The sequence below is a fragment of the Berghia stephanieae genome, chromosome 3 (genome assembly GCF_034508935.2).
Source record: "Berghia stephanieae isolate SIO BIC M18660-M18661 chromosome 3, UCSD_Bste_1.3, whole genome shotgun sequence".
NCBI classification, from domain to species: domain Eukaryota; kingdom Metazoa; phylum Mollusca; class Gastropoda; order Nudibranchia; family Aeolidiidae; genus Berghia; species Berghia stephanieae.
The window spans coordinates 82,549,581-82,562,609 of NC_088362.1; the positions used below are offsets into that span (position 1 = coordinate 82,549,581).

A 13,029-nucleotide genomic window follows, 5' to 3' on the forward strand; every position below is an offset into this window, starting at 1 on the left:
CTATCAAAGTCACAGTATAGCTGAGATTAATATTGTATTTCACTGAAAATGCTATGGAACAGACTAGTGTCCATTTTAGTAGGTAACAAGTAATTTAATGTGACAGAAATGGAGATGGCCCTGATTTAATATTTTTCTATTTTGTTTTTAAAAAATGGCATATCTAGTTCGGTATGAAAGATGCAAAGGTCTAGTTTAGTATATTTTATGAATATCACGCACCAATCTAAAAGTCCTGTGAATCGATTCCATATACGGAACAAAACACTGCAACTTGTACACTGTGATCTAATATAATTTTACAAGTAAGTTAGGAGGTACTTAACTATATCAACAATAAATAATTTACACTCTTGACATAGTTCTAGCATTAGAATCAATCAGCATCCTGGAATGGCTATTATGACAACAGAGTGACACGTTTTGACACGAGTAAAGTTAATGTCATGTTGCGAATTCATAATTTGAAAGGCAGGTTCAATGTACACATCAACAAAAATATAAAAGCTCAAAAGCAATCTATCTTTTCTCAACTTATCACAATAGAAAACACGGCAAACACAACTAGATATGTGTTGAATCGCTTTTTTTCTACTTTAAAGCCTTTTTTAATAATAAAAGATTTCCTTTTCAGTGGATTATGCAAGACAAGTGGGAAGGCTGCATCATTGCATACTTTGCGTTGACATCATGTATCTGAATTTGTAAGATCTATTTACAACGGGGCTCCCTATATGTTCCGTTTGTAGAGCACACACTTTACACTCTTTAGGGATCGAGATCGATCTTGGGTGAAGTCGAGATTTATTTTTCAGCCCCCCCCCCCCCCCTTGTCTACCCTGCGATAAATGGACAGCTCGGCCTGTTAGCTCTGGCGGAAAGCACTTTGCGATTGACTAGCGTCCTATTCAAAGGCAAGCAAGCAACTGCTATTTTCCGTTTCACGCTATAGAGATCAGCATGAACTCTGGCTCCTTGAGCCCAAAATGACTCTAAAGGACTTTTAATAGCACTGAGGTTCCTGATAGTGATAATAAAAATAGCTTTTATAGAGGGCAAAATCCACTCAATCGTCTCAAAACGCTTTAAGGGGAGTCCTAAGCCAATAGCAGGACAGAATAGGACGACTGTGAGGCGATATTGCAATTTTATTTTGCAATGCTTCTATTGGATATGCACTTGTTTTTCACATGAGTACAAGCGAAAGAAGGGAGTAAATTGCCTTTTCAATCGACTCTATTCCTTCCTACCCCCCCCCCCCTCCTTTTTTTGATCCGCAAACAAAGGAACTACTACCAGGGACCTAAAAGGGACCAGATTTAGTCAATATTATTTTTCTAAAACCTCTGTCTATTACTATTATTTGGGGAGTTACATCTGTTTTGTTTAGCAAGATGATACATTGTTGTGTCCAAAAATTAGCAACGCAATAAAATAATTTTTAAAAACCCCCCAAAAAAGACCTTGAGCATTTATATATTGCAATATACACTGAACGTGCTCAATGCACTTTACAAGGGGTCCCTAGCCAACAGCAACACAAGACAGTTCGGTGAGAGAATGTGAGTAAAGAGACTTTTCCAAGAACTCAACTATGCGCCGGTCAGAGCCTCACTTGAATCCTGAGCCGAAGGCGAGTGTTATACCGGAAGACCACATAGCCGCATGTTACATATGAATGTTAAACTCAGAAACTGGGGTAAACTCACTGTTCAATGTTCGTATGGTTTAAAGGACTTTACAAAATTGATTGGGAATGCTTGCATATTATATAAAAAATTATGCCATTCCGCCACGGCATCATAAGATATCGTCGCCTTGGCATTCCACGAAGGAATATAGATAATTCATCAAACAAAATGTCTGATGTCAACAGGAATCACCCATGTTGTCCAAGCGAGAAAATTGGGAGTTAATGATCTTGCCCAAGGAAAAAAAACGAAAGTGCCTTAAGCGGGGCTCGGACCCGGAACCTTCCGGATTACAGTGCAATGACTTAACCACTCGGCCACTTAGCCCCCCCCCCCCTCCACCATATGATATATATTTATAGAAAAAATGGTAGAAGTATTTGACATAAAGTATCGACAGCAGAAACACTTACACAGATATTGGTGCATAATAGATTCCACAGGTTCATTTTGTTTACGGGTTTTCACTTCATATATCCAAGCTTATTACAGTGATATAATTGTGATGAAACACAGCAAAACAAGTTAAAGCTGTCAAAATATTACAATGGCTTTGTGTTTTGCAACGGCATTATATCAAAAATGGGAAAAAAGCACCAAAATAAAAGAGCAGAATTTGATATAGATAGGTCTAGACATTTCTATAAGATTGATATATTTTTATAATATGATGCAATGCTTGTTCTTTTTAGACATTGGCTAGATAATACATAAACAACACATTGTAACGCCAGAGAGTCTCAATGGATAGTAGTCAAATTTTTTTTGTAATTCTAACATTTCTAAACAAAAAAATGACACCGCCATTTTCTCTAGCAGTAAAGTTTGATTTAAAGGGCGTTGGCGTTGAAGGGAAATTTGCTCTCCGCTAACCATAATTATACAAAACAAATAAAATGGAATCCTTTTTAATGAGTGAGAATCTGTGAAACGCATTCCACTTAGTGAAACACGCGATTCCAGATATGCAGTAAATCAACGTTCATATCTAAGCACAATATATAGACACATTTTAGATCCAGATGAATAGCTCTGGCATAAACAACCCAACATCAAAGAAGGCTGTATCATTATTATTATTATTATTATTATTATTATTATTATTATTATTATTATTATTATTATTATTATTATTATTATTATTATTATTATTATTATTATTATTATTATTATTTTATTATTATTATTATCAAAGCCATTGTCACTCTTTTAAAAGCAGATTCCATATCTTCACACGTATCGAAATCTACTTCATAGAATAAATAAGGAACGCTCCCAAACGCCAATCCGTAAATAGAATGGAGTATATTGAATGATAGCCGATAAAATTAATTCGTTTCTTTGTCTATGTAAACGTATTGTATATCTAAACAAGAATAATTATATCTATTATTCACAACAATGTAAAGGGTTGTCTCTCTCCAGTCATGGGATATGATATTGACTGAGCGGGCTGATCGCTCGGATTTCCCGGTCAGTGTTGTGATAATTAGCATTGTGTGTAGGAGTCTAGGTGTGGATAGGTCAACATTACGACAAGGACACTCCAACTCCAAGCACTTGGTGGATGGACATATTATTATACAATCTACAAGACCTCCTAAAATGTCAAATATTTATGTAATAAAGATCTATTACAGTAATTTTATTTTTAAATTGGAACTTTTCTAAAGCGTAATATTCATTAAAATGTGTTCGGAGCTTTTTACAATGGATCCCACGACGTGTACCTATTTGCAGGTCTGATTGTCAAAATTGTTATGGACTCGTTGCTGTTATGGAAATACTCTTAAACCAACGCAGAATATTCTTCGTTACAACAATTGTCAAAATAAGCCTATGATTCGTCAGTTTGTCAGTCCCTTACCAAAAGAACACTTAACATATAAGACGAAATAACATACATATGAGAGGATATTTGAATTATTTTTTCGACGGATAACTGTTAAAGCCAGGGACTCATTTTATACTTGAAGTCTCTGAAAGAATGTGTATAAAGAGCCTTTTACATGGACTCAACTTTGCACCGTCCATACAGACTTAAACCAGGCACCTATTGATCCAAAGACGAGTATCATACAATAAAAACACAAAAGTTGAACAAAAGCTCCATCCAAATAAAAACTTGTAGGATTTTCTTCAATTTAGTTTTAGGTTTAATTTCACAAGACAAAACAAAAAGCACTAGAAATGCATGTACGAGAAGGACACTTTTATATTGTTCTTATTGATCTTTATGGCACTGAAATTTTAATTTAAATAAAAGAGGAGAACCATTCCATTCAAGATCATTTAAAGTTCCAAAGGTTTTCTCGTATATTAAAACATATCATCTTTGATAAGAAAATATGACTTTGATAAGGTTGTGTACAGTGACTAGTTAGTTTGAGATTGCCGGGTGTTCCAGTTTCAAAATTACCCTACCTATGCAAAGTCCTTTTTTTTCAAAATCTACAGACGTTTGTGTCTTTGGCAGTAAATGGATTATCTTTGCTACATAGTTTCTATTTTAAAAAGTGGCTGTACTTTAAATTATGCGGCTATTTGGCAATGTGTCGCTTTCGAATCGGAAGGTCCTGGGTTCGAGCCGCGGTCGGCGCATAGTTGAATCCTGTGCGGCTATGTGGTCTAGTGGTATGACACTCGCTTTCGAATCGGAAGGTCCTGGGTTCGAGCCTCGCGCTCGGCGCATAGTTGAGTCCTTGGAAAAGGCTCTTTATTCACATTCTCTCACCGTACGCAGGTGTAAAATGAGTACCTGGCCGTTAACAGCACTGTCTTTGTCCGAAAAATCGTAATATTGCCTAACAGGCGTTATGTTCCGTCCTACATGTTAAATGTTGCTGTTGACCAGGGACCCCTTGTAAAGCGCTTTGAGAACATTTAGTGGATATTGCGTTATATAAAGCTCAATTTTGATCCTTGGAAAAATCTCTATGCTCACATTCTCTCACCGACTCAGGTAAAAATGAGTACATGGCCGTTAACAGCGTTGTTTCTGTCCAAAAAAAATTGTAATATCGCCTAACAGGCGTCATGTCCTATCCTACATGTTAAGTGTTGTTGTTGGACAGGGACCCCTTGTAAAGCACTATGATCACGTTTAGTGGATATTGCGCTATATAAAATCTCAATTCTATTTTTGTTTTAAAATTGTTTTTCGAGCAATAGACACAACATGCGACTATTTGCACTCAATTTCTTGACAAGATTTTCTGCGACTCTTTGTTGTAACTTACTTACTTACTTATATCTTTTTACGGGCAATTATGCCTTTGTCAAAAACACAACTACTTTAATGACATAATGCCATGGCCGTATAAAGAGATTGTCCTTCTCCGATAACGGTTACTGTAGTTCGACTTAAACAACAGTCTCGACGCTATTATGACTAAGTGGTCTAAAACGGTAACAAAGAGCTGAGTGATGTCAGTTCAGTTGACGTCTAAGGGGCGTAACAAATGAAATACAAGAGTCTGGATCCGAAATTTGATCGTTAGGCGAGTTACCTTATCATTAGATAATCACCTCGCTCCAGTTATCACCTCGCTCCAGTTAACCTAAAAAACCTGTGAATATGCAGAAGGAATGCAGTTAGCGTCTTATCCAACATTGATGACTATTTCTCTTTAATAAACCAAAGTTGACCAGGTCTCATTTCAATCAATGCTTATATTGATAAATTACCATATTATTGTCACACCAAAGACTGTGATAAAACATTGTAACAAAATGAATGGATAACCAGAAGAATTTTGGATAATCCAATCTATATGCCAGTATGATACAATATCATAGGGGCTGAAATGACCAAGTAGTTGAGGCAATGGACTTCCAATTCGGGGAAAGGCTGTGGGGGGGGGGGGGGGGGGGTTCAGATTCAAGTCCCGATGTTGGTATCTCGTATTTTCCATGACCATGACGCTCAGTCTATATTTATATTTATATCCTTATCAGCACTGCTCTGCTCTTGGGGTATCGTGGTTTAACCCTGGATGAAAGTATAATTTCAACTTCAATTTCAATCAACAAAGTCGCAATTCGCAGCCGAAGATAATCGCGAATGGGAGTGTGGTGAGGACAGCTATTAATACGTCTGATATTTTCGAGCAGGGAATCAAATTCGTCGGTACTTGGGAAAACGAGTTCAGATGACTGCGAGACCTGGTATGAATGCAGTTTTCTTTGGTTTGGAATACGGCTATCAGTTGGATCGTTGTCAGTCTCTTGCGGGTCTTAAAAGGGACCTTCACGTAATGGTGGCAAATTTAAATCTTGCATATTTCCATAAGGCTTTCAGCAATCACAAACAAACCTAAACGTTCTGTTTTGAGCTTTCTCGAGCTGTTCTCCTTGCTTTTTACTCTCGGGGTCCCTAACACATGCACGATATTCTAAAATTGACCGTGGAAGACTTTATAGCAGGTTCTCTGATGTTCATTGGATACCTTTGTACATCTCTACATATAAATCCAAGTTTTGTATTGGCCTTTAAAAAATATTTATCGATGTGGTGCTGCCAAGACAATTCCTGGTCGAGAGTTAATCGTAGACATTATGCTTTTTGTTTTGTCTCCAATTTTCCTTCGTTAAACATATTCTGAACTTATTTTTTTCATTTCCTGCGCACTATCTCGCACTTCTTGGGGTTGAATTTCATATTCCATCCTTTTTTCCCTATAGCATGTCCATGTCTTCTAGTAGCATATTGCAATATGTTTGATTTCCTTATTAAAAATTCTATCATCTACAAAAGTCGATGTAAAAACCCTTTTGATACTTTACTCGGCATTTCATTACTGTAATAACAAAGGGAAGTGGACAGGGTAAATATCAAAGACGACCGCCAGCTGTGCTTAACAGGGTCCTCAAACTCATTCTAAGTCAACATAAAACAGATTCAGCATAAGACCTTCTGTCTCAACGATCTAAGGCAGAAAACCATGAAAAGTAAAAGGGATCTCCCACAGAGGATAAACGAAGCGGCATAGGTGTCCTAATCGTATGACTTGGAGGCGACGAGAGGTTCTTGGTCAAGTTACATATATATATAGATAGTATGCAGATGACGTCACTCAGGCCTTTGTTATTGTTTTTGCCATCCGCGTTTGTGAGTTGTCTCACTAAACTGTATTAACCAGACTATAAAAGTTCATGGTTACACAGAGTTTGTGTGTTGGTCCGTTATACTTCCGGATGGCAATGTTGTGAACTCCTTGGCCAAGCGCATTCTATCTATCTATCTATATATATATATATATATATATAATATATATAATATATATATATATATATATATATATATATTATATAAATATATTTATTTTTAAAAATATTTACCACAATGTTTGAGACAGTCTACATTAATGTTTCAGGCTTAATTCGCCATCGTCAGGACTGAGTTGTTTTGTTGACTCAGTCCTGACGATGGCGAATTAAGCCTGAAACATTAATGTAGACTGTCTCAAACATTGTGGTAAATATTAAAAAAAATAATAATTCGCTCCATTACTACATGTCGAGCACTTTTCGTACCATATTTGTAACAAACACGATTCAATATATATATATAAATATATATATATATATATATATATATATATATATATATATATATATATATATAACAATGACATTTACTGATGCTGACAACAACAGGAACGTAATACGACCACCGACCATCACAGCTGGGCAAGGTCTTGAGTTGACTCAAGCGAGGCAATAGCTATACCCATGTTTAGAACATGCCAAGCAACCAAATCAGTCTGTAGCCTTCGTGACTCATTGTCTGACAATGACCGAAAAATTTCATTAAAACAAGAGACATCGCGAATCGCAAGTTGCATTCAATAATTCAACAAACAAGATAATTTAATTTGTTTCTTTGAGCACTCTCTTGGCGATACGCAAACCTACAAAATGACGTCATAATACCAGTATCATTGTAAGGCTATGAGTGACATAGCGATGAGAGGAATTACATTGCCACACGTTGACATCATAATGTGTAAATTCCGACACTCCATTACTAATGTGGTAATGCTCAGGATCTATAGGTCTGATTGGTTCGGGTAACAGACATGAACTGAAGTTGGCTATGGATGTAACCCAAGGACTTGATTGTCCACAAACCACAGGAGTATTGTTAACATGTTTTAACTTTGCATAAATCTGCAATTAGTGACTTCGTTAATGATCCGTATTGGATTTTATGTTTTCTGAATTAAAAACAAGTGGTGATAACCAATTAGATAGCCCACTGTTAACGGATTGCCGATGGGGGTGGGGATTCCTTGGTTTCTGTTTGTTGCTGGCTTGTTGGGAACTGGGTCATTACTTAATACTTCAGGAAATTATACTCAAATGTTAACAGACAGATGAAATGATTGAAAATGTATGCGTTTGTATGTGGGTGTGGAGGTAATATGGTGGCTAGAGAGATAGATTGAAGAGAGAGAGAGAGAGAAAGAGGGAGAGAGAGAGAGAGAGAGAGGGAGAGAGAGAGAGAGAGAGAGAGAGAGAGAGAGGGTATCGTATTCAGCAATTTATAAAGGGCAACGAGGTCATCAGGGTGTATAAATCACGAGGATGCAGGGGGTTTCAAAATATTTATCCAATTCATTTCTTTTTCTTTTGCATAATTAGATATGGCACTTGTTTGCCAAGTTTTAGGTCTTATAAGCAAATAGGTAAAATTATGTTATAGATTTAGACAAAACATTGGTCAGATGAACGTGATTTCAAACATTTTTAAGTTATCTTTTAGAGCCACCGAGGCCCATTGAAGCTGAAAATTGTTCCAGAATCTTTCGAGTTAAACCGATGATAAAAACTGTATACAATTGTTTTAAATCGACATACAGAAGTCGTTCACCAAGATATCTTCCAGATCTGACATAATCACCCGATCAATGCAAGATAGACAGACCGGATACAAAATAGAACTGGTTCCTTTGTGTTTAAGTAAAGTGATTTTCCAATGACTAGCTTTTAAGGATACCCCCCCCCCCCACCCCCCAGAAAAAAAAAGAATTGTCAAGGCCACGAATAACATGCACCGGCAAGTCAGAAGCTAAACTTGTGAAGCCTGTCAGTAAAGATGATGGGTAAACCAACTATTAGAAGTCCCAGGTGTGAGAGTTTTCCATCGTATGAGGGTCATTTTAACAGATTGATAATAATTGAGGGACAAATTTCCTTGCCACAATTTTCAAAATGTTCTTTTACATATTATGGCAAAACAAGGCGTGCACTATTTGATAAAAATGCATTAAAATGAAAAGTATTACAGTTACACCGACCAGATTGCCTCTCTGCGAGTCATAGTGGAACAGTATATATGGAATGGACCTCTCCTCTTATTGTCAGCTTTCCGGATTACGAGGAGGTTTTCGACAGTATTGACAGAACAACATTGTGGAAAATCCTGGCATATTATGGAATCCTTGAGAAGTTGATAAACTTCATCAAGGAGATGTATGAAGGAACAAGTTGCAGGGTTGTACATGAAGATCAGCTTCAGCTGACAGATTTGAAATTAAGACTGATGTCAAGCGAGATGCTTGCTCACACCATTCCTGTTCATCCTTGCCATTGATTGGCTAATGAAGGAAACCTCCAAAGGACATGCAGTGGACCCCTGGACAGTTAAATGGTTAAAGACAATTCATTAAAAAAAAGATTGCAAGGATTAACATGATATACTGACACTGTGTGCTTGATCAAAATAAAAATTTGACATTTTTTAAGTGGCTGATAGTGAACATATGAGTTTTGAAAGCTTATGGGTTAACCTTTTAGTCCTAAAACTCGTCCTATTACTCTTGTTACACCCTGTTTCCTCAGTATACGATGACTTACCAACGATACTTAACTTGACAATGACCGTGAAAATAAGATGAAATTATTTACGGTCATGTTGACGAAACTCTATCCATGTTCTAATCCTGTTTAATAGATGAGGATGCTATCGTGGATTGAATATCATTATGGAAAATGTATGACATTTATTTACTTTGTTATAATTACAAAAGCTATAACGAATATTGGGAAGGGCATTGGACCAGGAACTTCTTATAAGATGTTGATGACTAGAAATCAAGGCCCAAGCAAAAGCCTACTGGTACAAGATACATCCGAGCTTCAATAAACGTGACTCAATCAAAATTTTAAGTAGAAAAGACCAGGTCACAATTTTTAGACTACGTTCAGGACAGAAATGCCTGAAACAACACATGCACAATATTATTTTAAAATAGGAGAAATAGGCATGTGTGGTTGTTGTTTAGGAATAGAAAGGCAATGTACTCAAGATCTGCCCAAAGTATGCAACAGCGAAAGAGGAGTCTTGGCCTGGTAAAACATCGCTGTGTATGGCCCTTGGCAGAGGAAGAAAACGGCGTTCATTCACCAACAAACATCGAAACATGAAGACAATTTAACCCTTTCCTTACCAGCCATTTTCAGAATTTTCCCCAAAATTTCACACCGCCCAACACAAAAATAGTTTTTACTAAGTCAAACAGAAAAGCAACAAATACATTCTATGCATAATATTGATCAACAAAATAAAATCTACAACACAGTGTCACGTTTTTATAGCTACAATAAAACATTTTTCTTTAAATTGTGTGATTTACAAAAGAAATCAGAAAGATAAAAGTGCTGGTTGGATAGTAACGAATGTGACGATTTTCCTATGGTTAGTAAGGAAAGGGTTAAGGGAGACGAAGAAAAAGAACAAGAACTAGAACTTCTGAGAAAATGTGACCAATTGACTCAAAAAGGTACTATGTTGGAGTGAATAAAATGATTACACTTGAATTTTAATTTTGAATTATAAGACTTCAGTTAAAATGATGCCTTTTTGAGTAAAGTCAGTTTTGGTTCTTAATTCTCTCCTTACCAGCCATTTTCAGAATTTTCCCCAAAACTTCACACCCAACTAACACAAAAATATAGTTTTTATCACTCAAACACAATAGAAGTAAGTTATAGCTATAAATAATTTCTTTAGCAAAACATGCTCTAAACACACTGTTCATTTTCTTTAAATGTTATGATGAACAAGAGACATTTGAATAAGAAAGATGTTGGTTGTATCGTAACGAATGTGACGATTTTCCTATAGTTGGTAAGGAGGGGGCTAGACTTTTAAAAATTGAACCTTATTTTGATCATTGTGACTCAATACTTCAGCTTGGTCATTTGGATGTAACACCAACCCGACTCAGTGGTTTGGTTTACAATAATAAAAAAAAACATTTAACGGAAGTTGGAGGCCATGAGAGCTCAATTATAAGACTTTCTAAAAATTAAGTAATTAGTACGGTGTAAAAGTCGGATTTCTTCGGGCGCTCTTTAGCATCTAGACCATAAATTTCTATCATTTCACATCTTTCATTTAGCCATTTTTTTCAGCTGTTTCGTTTCTGAAATAAGCTCTAGTCTTTCGGACGCCATCCATTGCTTTCTGTCTTTATTCTTGTTTTGGGATGTTGCTGTTTCCATGTCTTATACTTTCTTTGAAAATATTCTCTTAAAGGTCAAACCCTTCATTTACGTTTGCCTGTCTATATTGTTCTTGAAATTCTGTTTGTAGAATCTCATATCGGTTGCGAATTATGTCTCTAATATTTGTCCAATTTCGTTTCTTTTCGTGACTGTACAGCTCATTTTAGTTTAATCTCTATTATTGAGTGAATGCATTATCTACCAAATTCAGTCCCTTAGTTTGTGGCAAGGAAAAATTACAATGACCTCTCCATCCGGGACTGGTATCTCGGTTTTTAAGGCTTGCTTTTTAAAAACTAATTTGTGAGATTTTGTGAGTTTTGTTCACTCGGAGATATCATCGAGTCGGAAAAAAGTGTTTACATGTGTGCTGCCCTCTTAAAAGTATTCATTGTGTTGGTTACAACTAAAGGAAATAATATGTCATAACCGCATTCACCTAATATAGAAGGAACAAAGTTGACGTCACTCAGTTCCTGTTCTTATTTTTAGACCGCGGGTTAGTGATAAGGTCTCATTAAATCAATCGGACTATTGATGCCATGCCTTTGGTGAAAAAACTCACAACATCCGCCAGTCGGATATAACGTACCAAAGCACAAAACTATGTTACACGTTTATAGTCAGCTCATTACAATAATATAGATAGAATGCGCTTGGCCAAGGAGTTCACAACATTGCCATCCGGAAGTATAACGGACCAACACACAAACTCTGTGTAACAATGAACTTTTATAGTCTGGTTAATACAGTTTAGTGAGAACAACTCACAAACGCGGATGGCAAAAACAATAACAAAGGCCTGAGTGACGTCATCTGCATACTATCTATAGTGAGAACTATTCATAAAAAGGGTGGCTAAAGCAATAACGATGAGCTGGGCGACTCAATTTCGTTCCTTCTATGTACGTTTAAGCTTCCATACAGTATTGTTTGTTGGTGTGTCTAATATGGCTGGCTGATGTTGTGAGTAGTTTACCTAAACGCATAGCATCAATTGCTAGACCTTTTTTTTTCAAAATCTTAGTCGAATGTGGTAAATTTAAGTGCCTTACCCAAGTACACAACGTCGAGACTGGATATTTGCTATTATTTTCACACATCTAATTGGTGATCACTTACATTTTGCTTGACTTTGTTACAAAACAATCTACATCACCATGAAGCCTTTAATGTTAATATGTTAATTTCATAAACATAAATGGAAAAAAACAAATAACTTTTTATATAACATTTAGTCGTCACTTTTGTGGAAAACCTAAAATATGACATGTAACAGTTGACAGGGAGGCCTTCCGAAAGCTCCTACATCCCCAGTATTCCTGTTTTTTTTAAATAATGTTCTGGTAGGGAGTTTGGGAGAGGGAGAAACTTTTTTCAAAATAATAAAAAGTCTCCCCCCTCACAAACCTTCTACTAGAACAGGAATACTGGGGATGTAGGAGCTGTCGGAAGGCCTCCCAGTTGACAACAACATATTACCTACCACATTAAAACATTTGAATAGATAATCGCGGAAAGTATAATCCATACCAGGTTAGAAATTCCAAAAGAAACTGTAAAATTCGGTCATTTCCATTTAGGAAACTGACTATTGTTTTGACAAACCTAAAATTGCCTTGTATTCTAATTATCATTCTTCTCTGTCATACGTTCACCAAACACATGCCTTTTCCCACGCTCGCTTAACACGGGCTAGATGGACAATAAAACACAACATAAAAACTACACATCATTAATAATTTCTCCAAGAGAGGTCGAATTGATTGTTAAAATTATAACACATCATCATTTCTATATTATTGTTTAGAATCCAACAACACAA

General features: G+C 36.3%; 1 protein-coding gene across 2 annotated transcripts in view; it reads right to left on the reverse strand.

The window, feature by feature from the left end:
• The window catches only part of LOC144968620 (uncharacterized), a 366,960-nt gene that overhangs the window by 274,430 nt on the left and 79,501 nt on the right, over positions 1 to 13,029 (reverse strand). The window lies entirely within an intron of this gene.